This window comes from Ambystoma mexicanum, chromosome 2q (assembly GCF_040938575.1).
Source record: "Ambystoma mexicanum isolate Mex_15411 chromosome 2q, UKY_AmexF1_1, whole genome shotgun sequence".
Taxonomy (NCBI): Eukaryota; Metazoa; Chordata; class Amphibia; order Caudata; family Ambystomatidae; genus Ambystoma; species Ambystoma mexicanum.
Window position 1 is genome coordinate 532,300,747 of NC_090924.1, and position 13,263 is coordinate 532,314,009.

At 49.0% G+C, this 13,263-nt stretch overlaps 1 protein-coding gene across 7 annotated transcripts in view; it reads right to left on the minus strand.

Annotated features, from left to right (window-relative positions):
* The window catches only part of DCUN1D3 (defective in cullin neddylation 1 domain containing 3), a 137,712-nt gene that overhangs the window by 122,016 nt on the left and 2,433 nt on the right, over window positions 1–13,263 (minus strand). For 3 of the 7 annotated variants that reach the window (XM_069647665.1, XM_069647662.1, XM_069647664.1), the window contains exon 2: window positions 12,253–12,540. The exons of the other annotated variants lie outside the window; for them this stretch is intronic. The gene's annotated coding sequence lies outside the window, so the exon portion shown is untranslated. The remainder of the gene's footprint in view (window positions 1–12,252; window positions 12,541–13,263) is intronic. 7 annotated transcript variants of the gene reach the window in all.

Below are 13,263 nucleotides of genomic sequence, written 5' to 3' on the forward strand. Positions count from 1 at the left end.
TATGGGAAGGTAGTGGGAGGTCCTAATAAGGAAGCAATGGGTTACAAGGACACAGGTGAAGCAAGGGAATGGGCAGCGATGATGGAAGTAGAAAGACAAGAGAAGGAAGAAAAGAAGGAAAGCAAGAGTGAAAAGGCAGAAGCGCAAGAGCGTGAAAAGAAGGAGATGCGGTGACAGAATGAGGATATGGCAAGAAAAAGGGCAGATGAAGAGAGGAAAAAGTACAAATAAAGGAGGAGGAGCAGAGGAAGTTGAAAGTGGAACGGCTCGTTAAAGAGCGACAGCGCAGGGTGGTCAACGAGTGTGCTGTGAGGGAAGTGCGAGTGAAGCTGGGTTTAGCATGTTTTTTGACAGTGAGGAAAGAGGAGCAAGAAGAGCGAGACCGAGGCAGGAAATATTATAGGGCAACAGCGTTGCCAGAGACAATACCGGATCCTTCGTGAGGGAGGAGCGTGATTGACCTAGGAGAAGGGCAGCAGGAAGGTGCAGCATTACGGAGGCCAAGCTTCCAGGATAACCCTGGCAGCGATGGTGAAAATACTGGGTCAGACGATGACTTAGTAGGGATGGAGGACGAGGGGGTGGAGCGACCTGCTCAGCGATCTGCAGGAAGAGCCCAGACCGAGTCACGATATGGGGAGCCGACAAGGAGGGCACATCACTCTAGGGTACGGGTGCACAACATAAGGCCCGCGGGTCAAGTGCGCCCAGCATGTTTTTCCCAGCCTGCCAGGATCAAAGGCTTTCCTAATGGAAGGAGGCCCGCAAGCAGCAACGGCCGCCCTCCATTAGGAAAATCTTTGTTTGATTTGCTGGGCCAGGACAAATACGGACCCTCTATTTGTGCTGTGCATTCACTATGTGGCTCTTACGTACGAGCCACGTGGTGTGTGTACTCCACCAATAGAGAGCCAGCACCCAGGCTGGCATTGCTTGTTGCCAGAAAGGCATTTCAGCTTTGCCACGCCAGCCGCAGCACAAGTTACAGAGAGGTCCGTCCGTCTGCCTGCATCCACGCCTCATCGCCTGCCCACCTTCTCACCTGCCCTTTAGACCACCAGGTAAGTTTATTCTTGGGTGGCGATGCACGCTGGTCTCTACCGCACCCTTATCTCAAAGTCCTGAAGAGCTTTGAAACCACGCTGGTAGCAAGTGGCAAGTTTAAGTTGTCGTTTCCATCCTGGTGGGGGGCAGTGGGTGATCGGGGGCTGTGCCATGGGGCCCAGCTGTCTCCTGGAGCGTCTCTCAGACGGCCTCTGGTTTCCCTGGATCAACCTCTGCAGGAGAGTGGGCACCCTCTGTTCCTGCGGCAACCCACAGAATATAGCAACCCTCCATTCAGAATGGCAAAACTGCACAGATGCACCCCTCTGCAAGGGGGCGGGGCAGCACAGGTCTCTGCTGCTGCCCTGCCACCATGATGCCCTTCCATACCCTGCTTGATGCCCTGTCGCCATGATGCCCTCCCATTACCCTGCTGCGGACCTTCCACCATGACGCCCTCCCATAACCTGCCCAATACCTTGCCACCATGATGCCCTCCCATAACCCTGCTGCTTCCCTGCTACCATGCCATCCCATAATCCTGCTGCTGCCCTGCTACCATGATGCCCTCCCATGCCCTGCCACCATGACGCCCTCCCATTACCCTGCTGCTGCCCTGCCTCCATGATGCCCTCCCATTACCCTGCTTGATGCCATGCCACCATGATACCCTCCCATAACCTACTTGATGCCCTTCCACCATGAAGCCCTCCCATACCCTGCTGGATACCCTGTCACCATGATGCCCTCCCATATCATGCCTGATGCCCTGCCACCATGATGCCCTCCCATTACCCTGCCTGATGCCATCCCATAACCCTGCTGCTGCCCCGCTACCATGATGCCCTCCTATTACCCTGCCCGATGCCCTGCCACCATGATGCCCTCCCATAACCCTGCTGCTGCCCTGCTACTATGATGCTGTCCCATAATCCTGCTGCTGCCCTGCTACCATGATGCCCTCCCATACCCTGCTCGATGCCCTGCCACCATGATGCCCTCCCATTACCCTACTGCTGCCCTGACACCATGATGCCTTCCCATTACCCTGTCTGATGCCCTGCCACCATGATGCTGTCTCATAACCCTGCTGCTGCCCTGCTACCATGATGCTGTCTCATAACCCTGCTTCTGCCCTGCCACCATGACACCCTGCCATAACCTACTTGATGCCCTGCCACCTTGATGTCTTGCCATACTCTGCTCCATGCCCTACCCGATGCCCTGCTACCATGACGCCCTCCCATACCCTGCTCAATGCCCTGCCACCATGATGCCCTCCTATTACTCTGCTGCTGCCCTGCCACCATGATGCCCTCCTGGTTACCCCGCCACCATGATGTCCTCCCATACCATGCCCACCATCAGGGAGGGAAGGTATCCAATGTCAGGCGACGCCATGAACGTGCAGGGAAATTATTCAAGCATACTGCAGACCAATGGTGCCGGCAGATGAGTTATTCCGGAATGGAGCTGAAATAATAGCATGGCTCCTGGAAATCCAGGGAAAACTATGGCGCCTTCCAAATGAGTACATATCCAGACCAGAACTACCATTAGAAGATAAAGAGGGGACAGTGATCCCACTAGAATTAGAGGCAGTAATAATGTGGGGGGGGACGGATTAACAGTACACGGGATAGATGACACCAGACGAGCATTGCAGTGGGGGGGGGGGGGGAGAATATAGGTTGATTACTGTGACTGACGAAGAATTGTTCAAGGACAACCGCTCAGATCATGAGGTGGCGTTTGACATTAGCATCACATATTGGGTGAAAATACACTACAGAGAGGTACCACAGAAAATGGTGATGATGCTGCAAGCACCATGGTTCAGTCCTCATTGTCTTATTGACCACAAGTCCCTATGATGTTGGGCTTTTGAAGGGAATAGGAGCAGTATAGATGAAACAAACCAGGAGCCATTCTACCAAGAGCAAAGCAATACCCTCTATCGAGGGCATTTACGAGACCATTGCGGACCTAGTTAAGCAAGGCATTTTACTACCATCAGAGTCACTGTACAACACAGCGGTGTACCCTGAGAAAAAGCCAACAGGGTCATGAAGCTTTATACAGGATTTGCGCCCTTTGAAGCATATTGTTGAGGCAGAATTTCCTCTAGTTCCCAATGCTGCAACAATTTTGTGTAGCATCCCCACGGAAGCGACCCACTTCGCCGTTATAGACTTGAAGAATGCATTCTTCTCTATACCACTGCATCCAGACTCACAAGCTTGGACTTCATTTCTATGTAGAAATAAGTGGACATGCACTCGTCTTCCACAAACGTACTGTGCGTCCGAATCCATATTCTACAGATTACTGCAGATGTGTTACAGCCAAAAATCGGGTTTTCACAGACACAAAATACATAAAAAAGAAAAAAATTACATAATGATTAAGTATTTATAAAACAGTATACACATTCAATGAATGTATCAATTTCTGTTGGGAAGTTAAGAAGTTCATAATTTCCATTAATTGTTAAATGCAAACTAGAGGGACCATTAACAATATTCTCTTGCAATGAATCCACACAATTGCAGGACCCGTAGTACACTTACGGTTAATGCTGTTTCATGACCGGTTAGCCTGTCCCAAAACATTTCTGAGGACAATCGATCCTCTGTCTCAACCGTTTGATATATGATATGATACAGCATTTATAAAGCACCTATACTCAAGTGTTTCAAACTCAAGTGTTTCAAGGCGCGACGTGGCAAGGGAGGGGAAACGGAGGGAAGAGACAGCAATACTACTGGGCCAGGTGACAGTGAGCTTGCGCAAGTGCAGGGGAGTACATAGGACAGTGAAATAGAAAATAAATAGAAGTGCAGCCAGCTTGTGGCAAGCGCTAGTAGGGGCACAGAAACAGTCCCCGGGTGCAAGGGCTGCCAGGGGGCAGTTCAGTGTGAAACTGGCGGGGGGGCCTGGGCCAGAGATCAGAGGGTAGCAAGGTAAACCAGTGCAGTTTCAGATTCAGCCAAGAGATCAGCAGGGGAGAGGACGAGAGAAAGCAGAAGCAAAGAGGAAGGTCTTGAGGTGCTTGCGGCACCGGAGATGTTTCTTCTCAAGTTTCAGAGATGCAGGGAAGTTGTTCCAGAGGGAGGCCCCAGCAAAAGAAAGATCTACCAACAACCCGCTCCTTGGAGAATCAACTAACCCTGAGGGAGTTGGGGGCAGATGAGCGAAGAGCTCTAGAAGGAAGATATTTTGGCAGAGAGAGCTGAAGGTATTGAGGTCTCAGGCCCTAGATGGCCTTGTGGACAATGCAGAGGGGGTTTGAACTTAATCCTCACCACCACTGGGAGCCAGTGCAGAGGTTTCAGTCCTGGAGAGATGCGATCCCAGGGTTTGAGGCCAAGAACAAGTCTTGCAGTCCTGTTTTGGATGAGTTGTAGAAGGCGGAGAGTAGAGGCAGACAGATTTAGGAAGAGGCTGTTGCAGTAGTCCAGCCTAGAGAGAAACAGAGCTCTGGAGACAGTGAGCTTCTGGGGGGAAGGAGAGAAAAGGAAGAATACTTCTGAGGAGGTGCAGCCGATAGTATGACAGAGACGTGAGGAGAGAAGGAGAGTGCGGAGTCGAAGATGACCCTGAGGTTTTCAGCCTCACAGGCGGGAGGAGGAAGAGGGCCAAGAGAGGCCAGTCAGAGAGGGACAGGAAAGGAGGGAGCAGGTGTGCCGATGAGGAGAATCTCAGTCTTACTGGCATTAAGGCAGAGATCATTGGAGGCACACCACTCCTGGATGGCTGACAGACAGTTCAGAGATGAGAGAAGGAGAAGAGGTGGCTGAAGGGAGCCTGAAAATGAGCCGAGTGTCATCCGCATAGCACTGAAAGTTGGGGCAGGGAGCGGCTATGCAGTGAGCAAGAAGTGCTAGGCATTGGTTGAACAGCCAGGGAAAGAGGTTAGACCCCTGGGGAACACCACAGGTAGAGAAAGAAAGAGGAGAGGAAGGACCCAAGTTGGACTTGGGAGGATCGATGAGAGAGGAAGGAGGTCGGCTTGTCGAAAACAACTTGATCTTACCTTCCAGGTGCCCCCGCATTCCATCAGGACGTGTAAGGGACGGCCTACATGGCTCCTCACAAACTGGGCAGTTTCTTAGCTTCACTACCTCATCCCCAACAGGACAACACCTCCTTCGTGTGTGTTAGATTCAGGCGGAATCTTAGGAGGTTTTGCCTTCCTTTCAGGTCCGGAAACTTTCTGAAATACTTCGGGAGAAACCCAATTGTTTTATCAAATGGAGAACGTGAGCCTGCTAGAACTAACTTGCGCATGTGATCTATAGTATGTATCCAATCCATGCGCATTAGCACCTGCTTAGTCTTCATTGGATTAACTATGAGGGTTTCTATATCACTATTGCAGTCGGTTAACGCTCTCCAAGTACCAATTTCTGTAGATTGGACAATAGCGACGACTGCAAGTGTCTCAAATAAACTTGGAAATCCTTCTAAAGGGAGTTAACCTGTGGGACCACAATCTGTCGATATAGATATCGGCCTCCACTCCGCCTGTACTTTTGGTGACCTAAGGCCAAGCAAGCTCATATCTTAGGCTCGCCATGGAGAGACTGAGGAAGACAGAGAACCTTCTTCCATATACTACCCTCCAGTCTCTGCCAATTCAATTCCCAGGCCAGAGGTTTCGCTTCGAGCCTGTAAGAATTAATCAGGATCACTTTTGCTGTATAGTATCTAATGAGGGGTATTATGGAAAATTAGCAATATTTTCCCTTTTTTTTTCATTTGTGAAGCTAATTGGGGTGGCTTTCCCTTTGAAGACTGTTTTGTCCCACCTTCGAAGATGCATACAGGGGAAACCCCAAATAACTTCCTCGGCCACCGGAATGGTTTGGCCTCCCAGGGTCCAAATAAATGTGCCCCCCGTTCAGCCTTGTCTCTCAAAGGCAAGTATTTTAGATTTCCTCGGGTTAATTGAAAGATCATTTCCCTTTACGTATGTTTACAATGAGTTCAACAACCTCTGCAGGCCCACAGTCCTGTCTAGAAGAATGAGGTCGTCGGCATATGCGAGCTATCTAATTGGACTGCTGGCTTGCCGGGGCAGCGGCTTCTATCTCCCTTCCCATGTCCGCCAAGCAGAGGTTAAATAGAAAGGGTGCAACCATGCATCCCTGTCTAACTGTTACGCTCACCTGGTTCCATGGGGCGCCACCCAGCAATCGGTGTCCAGGTATCCCTCCCTGCGATGCCCAGTAGTGCCCAGCGGAAGAATCCTGCCAGAAATAGAGGTAAACAATGTTTAGGACCGGGTAACTGGGATTAACAGCCTCCCACCACCCAGTATGTCTGTGGTCCCTGGGGGCTTCCTCTCACCTTGTTCTTGATGTTGGCGGGTTCTCCGTCCTGCTGCCTTGGCAGGGGCGCGTGGTGCTTTGCGGGCTATGGCGGTCGAGTTACTTCACTGATGCCGGCCCGACGCGAGTCTTTCAGGTAGGTCTTATTGCTATGATGTTTTGCTGTCCTAGCATGCCTTTCTGGAATTAACAATGTCTTTTTTCTCTTCCCTAGGTATGTGGAAGTCCAATTTGTGGCGAAGATTGGATTCGGGGTTCGCTGGTAAGTATTAGCATTTTTGGAGCACCTAGATGCGGCGAGTAGGCGCTTAACGCAGCGCTAAGGTGCCTTGCCTTTGCTAACCTGTTATCTCGTCTTCACAGGTCGCAGTGTCTTGCCTTTGCTAACCTGTTATCTCTTGTCTTCACAGGTCGCGGTGCTTCGCCGGAGTGTAGAATTCCAGAGAAGTTGCTGAATTAAGTGCGAGTGGGAAGGTAAGCCTTTTGGCGGAGTTCGTTAATTGTGTAAAATGTCTAATGCCTTGTATTTCCCTTTCTGCAGGTCCGTCGATCCGAAGGAGTGCTGGTTCCAGAATGCCGGTCGGAAGAGCCGAGGACCGCTAAAGATGAAATTCAGGTAAGCTGCAACCTTTTCTAACAAGGTCTTCTTTCTTTTTCTGCAGATGCTGTTTATCTGAGGTTCGTGGCTGAAGCTGAACGCGGTCAGCGTCACGTTGCAGAATTGCAAACTAACGCGAAGCGTGTCAGTCCAGTCGGGCGTGGTTTAAATAGCTTCAAGAAAGAAGTCCAGGTAAAAGAGTTCCAAGGTGCCACACCCAAACCATCCTTCTGCAAGCCAGGTTCCAAGAAGCCTGATTCTGTGGATGCTTCCACATTGAATGACAGTAACAAAAAGTAGTTCCCAAGCACAAACTCATTATTAAATATGAGCCTGGCGCCTAAGGCGCCAGGACTGGCCCCAAGAAGGCCTAGGTTGGGATTTAGTGGAGACTGGGGTCAAGGCTCCCCCTGGCCCATGGGTAGGCCAGGGGGGCTTCGGGTTGAGGGTCGTGACACTAACACCTCTTTCCACTTTGACGTATTCTGAGAGGGACCCTCCGCTATTCAATCTTATTCTTATTGTGTTGTCTTTGTGGAGGGAGGCCAGTATGGACAACAGTGGTTTGGTATTCCCCAACTTTCCAGCTCTGCCCACAAACTGTCTCTGTTGACCAAATCGAACACTCTCGACAAATCTATCTAAACCCCAAAGAGCCTTTGCTCCCTTTTAAGGCCGGAATTATCACTCTAGGTCACTAGTATGGTTCTGTTCAATGATGTTGAAGAGGCCTTTATGGAATACAGTTTGAAATTTTGATAAGATGCAACTATGCTTGGCCCAATTCTCTAGCTGCCTAAGCAAGAGTCCTGCAAACAACTTATTTTCAACATCTAATGGGGCAATCGAACGGTAATTCGCCGGAGACATTCAATACCTCCCCTTCTTAAATATGGGTACTATGATAGATGTATTCCAAGATAGGGGAAATGTTGTACTCTCCAAAATGTCTTTAAACAACTCTGTTAGTACCCTTGACCAAAGATTTATGTTGCCTTTTAGTACCTGGTATGTCAAGCCTTTGGGGCCCCGTCGCTCGAGAGGATGATGTCTTTTTTTTTTTTAAATCAATTCTGCAACATCGCCCTCTGCGAAATCCATGGTCCAAGGAATGTTAGGGATCTTAAAACTAGGTATACACATTGTTTGATATTGGGTCATTGTCATGCATGCTGGACGCTACGCTCGTAGAACAGCTAGACCGTTCTACTCCAAATGGAGGTTATTCGATACGTTACCGGGAAAACGACGTTTGCACTTTTCACGTCGCTAACTTCACGTGACTTTTGCTTCGTCACGTGAACTACGGTATTACGTATTTAAGCAGCGTAGAAACTTCACTCGCTGCTTCTGATCGTATCTATTGGCGTTGTGTAGCTGAACCTCTGATCTGCATCCTGGCATATTTCTACAGCTACTTTTGGGCCTTCAATAGCGTGTGTTCCGCCACACGCTGATTCCTGGAGCTATCCCTTCGCGTGATAATTCACACGCGTTCTCTGTCTTCAAGCGTGGCTGGTCCGGACTGCGGGAATCCTGCCCGCGTGTAATTCCACACGCTCACGCTGTCTCTAAACGCGGCTGTTCCGGACTGCGGGAACACCGCCCGCGTGTTCTTCCACACGCGCTCTTTGTCTTCAAGTGCGGTTGGCCAAGGCTGCGTGAATCCTGCCCGCGTGTAAAATCCACACGCGCTCTCTGTCTTCATACGCGGCTGGCCCGGACTGCGTAAATCCTACCCGCGTGTAAAATCCACACGCACTCTTTGTCTTCAAGTGCGGCTGGCCAAGGCTGCGTGAATCCTGCCCGCGTGTAAAATCCACACGCGCTCTTGTCTTCAAGTGCGGCTGGCCAAGGCTGCGTGAATCCTGCCCGCGTGTAAAATCCACACGCGCTCTCTGTCTTCATACGCTGCTGGCCCGGACTGCGTAAATCCTGCCCGCGTGTAAATCCACACGCGCACATTGTCTTCACACGCGGCTGGCCCATACTGCGCAAATCCTGCCCGCGTGTAAAAACCACACGCGCACGTTGTCTTCAAACGTTATTTTCTTCGCGGCTGTTTATAACCGCGTGTACTTCTAACTCCTGCATCTGTGGAATTAACAGAAGGATTGATCCCTATAGTGGGAAGGAAGCCTTTCAAGGATTATTGGAAGGTGACATTGAACTGAACTTTGGACGCTATCCTGTGGTGAATTCAACCCGTATCTAGCGTGAGCCTCGTTCCGTTCGGGATAAGTCTCCCTTACTAATTTTCCCTTCCTTGTCGTTTGTTCTTCATTCAAATCCTTCAAGAGACTTCTGGATTATTCTACCCAAATCTAAAGGTCAGTGTGAACATTCCTGTCATTATCTAATTCATCATACTCAGGTTGGAGCAGTTATTCATGATACTTTAATTTGTCCTAGGCTGGATTACTATACCTTATCCACGCCCTTTCCAGTGATCCATCGCTCTGCCTGTTTTATCAGCCAGAGGGTTGTATCATTTGGAAGGTCTTTAATTGACTTCACGACTATCAAATCGTGTGAACAGGGATCCGGAAGACCCTACCTCCTGTATCCTTTTGAGTATTGTATCCTTTTCAGTTAATACTTTGGTACATTCTGACAGTCATTAGATGGTTTACCCTTTCTATTTCTGGTACTGAATTTATTTGGCCATGTGTTTGAGAAACCTCAGCCTCATTAACTATTGCCCAGAAGTTGCGTGAGGTGTTAATTAACCCCTTAACTGCCATGCATACATTTTTTGAAAGAGCACAGGCAGACCTTTTGAAGGATAGGCGACTTGTGCAGGTTACAAAAGTGTATAGTGTCTAAAGCAGCGGCTAAATCTAGGTCTCATTTTGGAAATGAAAGGTTTGTGTGACAAAGTGCAGCAGCAAATGTGTCAAAACGTTATGTAAATCAAGCAAAAACAAATATCGTACCTTTCCACATTCCCACAGGTGTCCCGACGAATACGGTACCTCACATGTGTGGGTGCACCTACCTGGGTGCTAAGGGAAAAGGCTTAACCAATGGTAACCCTAAGTTATCGGCAGAGCAGATATTCAGGAATTTTGCTCATGTGGGCAACCTACAGATTTGGGCCTGGGGTGTCGAAGCCAACAAGGAAAACAGGGAACCCCATGCATTTCCGAAAAGAGGACAACCGTTGGAATCCACATAGGTCTGATGTGCGCGAATTGCTCCAGAATTTATTACCCACAATCCCCAGCAAAGCCCCAAATTTGGTGAAAAAAAAACAATTTTGGTGTGGGCGCCGAAGAGGGGCTGCAACAGAGCAAGGGCACAGTTTCATCATGATGGTTGCAGCGAGATGCTGCCTAGCCCAACTGTGGAAAAACCCAAGGATGCCGGGGGGAAAGGGAATGGGTTTTAAAAATTCAGACCATATACGATATGGAATACCTCACCCACCTCTTAGATGAATCTAGGTCCGACGTTGCAGGCCTGTGGCTTCCTTTCTTCGAGAAACGCGGGCAGTGAGACCGAGGGGGGAAAGTGGAAGGACATGGGGATTACACTCTGCAAGGGGGGGGGAATTGAAGGGGCCGGACAACCCTTCTAACGAATTGGGGAATGCTTTGGAATTGGAAGGGGGTATTGGGGGGGGGGGTTCCGCGGTATGCATACAAGCGTATCCATGAAACACCCAGGTGAATTTGAGGTGCCACTCTTTGTTTTAACCTTGTGGAGACAATTGAACTTCAATGCATGGAAGGGGGGGGGTGATGTAATTTTTTTGGTTAAAGGAGAAAGCTTTACTGCAGAACTGTGTTGTTTTAACTAAAAGGTTAATAAAGTTTGATTTTGAAAAATCCTCTTGGGGGGCTCTGATGGCCACCTGGATGGGGAAATCTTGGTGGGGTGGGGGGGGTGGGAGGGATGGGACTTCTTCCGAGGGTCTCTTCTTACTGTCCTGCCGTCTCCTTGGGAACTCCCTCTTGTCTTGAGGTTCCTTCAGGGGCCTCCCTTTGAGCCCGTCGGAAATTGATATCAAGCACCTTACACAAAAGACAGCTTTCCTGATTGTTATCACGTCTGCCCGTAGGCTAGAGGAGCTTGGGGCTCTGTTGCGCCATCCCCTTTCTTGAGAGTTCTACTGGTTTTGCGGTGTGATCCCAACTTTCTACCCAAGGTTGTGTCTCAGTTTCGCATTTCTCAGGATCTGGTTCTCCCTGTCTTTTTCCAGGATCCGCAGACACCGGACGAGGTGGCTTGGCATGCCATTATTGTGCGGCGGGTGGTTCTGGAATATTTGTCTCGGACTGCCCCATTCCGACAGTCTGATAGTCTCTTGGTTACTTTGGGCCCCGCTGGTGCGGGCGGAAGGCCTCTGTGGTTTCCTTTCACCGGTAGATCTGTACTGTTGTCTCCATGGCTTATGGCCTGCCTGTGCCTGATCACATTCAGGGTCGCTCTACCAGGGGGTTTGGCCGCTTCATGGATGGATGTTCGAGGGGTTTCTCTACAGATTTGTAGGGCCGCCACCTGGGCGGATCAGAGCACCTTTGTCAACCACTATGGGCGGATCAGACCACCTTTCCGAACCACTATCGGTTGAATGTCTCCCGCTCAGGGGATGATTCATTCAGGGTTGGTGTTTTGTCTGTTGGGATGTGATTTTGGAGTCATTAAAAAGGTGTGCCTTTTTGTTGTTGCACTTTGTCTCCGTGTCTCATTGGGACCTCTTCCCATTGCTGCTATGGTATGCCTCATGAAGTACCGGGACTAGGAAGAGTGGACGTAATGCTCCGATTACTTACTAGTAATCTTTACTCCTAGTCCTACTTTTCCTCGTCACAGTACTGATGGCCCTCCTCTCTCTCCCTCCTTACGGGGCCACGGGGCGGCTCATGCTCCAGCTTCAATATGTTAAACTGGAAGCGGGGGATAAAGGGGAGGAGTTATATGGAAGAAAAGAAATAGAAGAGGTTCTGTGTCAGAGACAGGGGCCTCATGAAGTAAGTACTGTGACGAGGAAGAGTAGGACTGGATTAATGAAGATTACTGTTAAGTAATCAGAGCACTAGTGCATGAACATTTATTGCCAGAGGGAAGGTGCATTTGGCACTAGTAAGATCAGCAAGATCATTCTATAATAAGGATGCACGCTGGGTTGTAATGGGAAGGTACAATGTACGTTTTGTTGGTGTGTGCGCGCGCTTTTATAATGGGCTCACGAATGAACGGCTTTGGTATTCCTTAAAAAGGATTACTAAAACGGGGCCAATGAACAGATAAGGTATGCTTACAATTACTTACTTCTCTTGGGTTGGATTTGAAAGGTTTGATCCACATGGTTTCTGTTCTGTTTGTTAGGGAGGATTTAATCCATAGTAGATTCCAATTTCTTCTGATCTCCTGATAAGGATGTTGTTGTTAACTGTGTTGAACGCTGCAGAGATAAGTATCGGAGCGGTACTATTGTCTGAATCTGCGTTTCCCTTTAGATAAGCCCAGATTGAGAGAAGTGCTGTTTCTGTTCCTTCCATTGGTAGAGAGCTGCCTTCATGAAATCTACAGCTGGATGAGCTCTACCTCAAACTCCACCTAGGCAAAACAGAAATAAGGATCATCTCTAACAACGGAGAAAACAATACTACACCCCTTGGCCAACAGAACTTGGTACAACTCCAGCCCCATCGACGACTGTAAAAACCCTGGGAGTCCTGATGGACAACTAACTAACTCTAGAGCCACAAGTAAACGCTCTAATCAAGAAAAGCTTTCTCCAGCGAGCAGTAAAAAGGATCCTACCATTCCTCTCATTCACCAATAAAACACTCACTGACATTGCTTTCATCATGTCCAGAGTAGACTACACCAACAGCCTATATCTGGGCATGCTAGAACGACTTCTAAAAACAACTCCAACGCATACAAAATGCGGCAGCCAGACTGCTTCTCAAACTGCTGCGAAGAGAACTCATCACACCAGCACTGAAAACGCTACACTGGCTACCAATAAAACAGCAAATAAAGTTAAAATAATTGTGCATAACACACAGAGCAATCCACAGCCAAGGCGCAGAGTTCCTAAGAGAGAAAATAAATGTCTACCACCCAACAAGATCACTCGATCTAGCAGCGACATCAGTTTGGAACCAAAACCATACAACAAAAGAAAATTCAGAGGATCCTCTTTCTCTCACCTTGACCCCAAAAATTGGAACGAGCTACCAAAGAACATATTCAAACACAAGAGATCACCTATTCCGAAAACTACTCAAATCTTGGCTCTTAGCCTCATAACTAGAAGAAATGCCTCTGGGG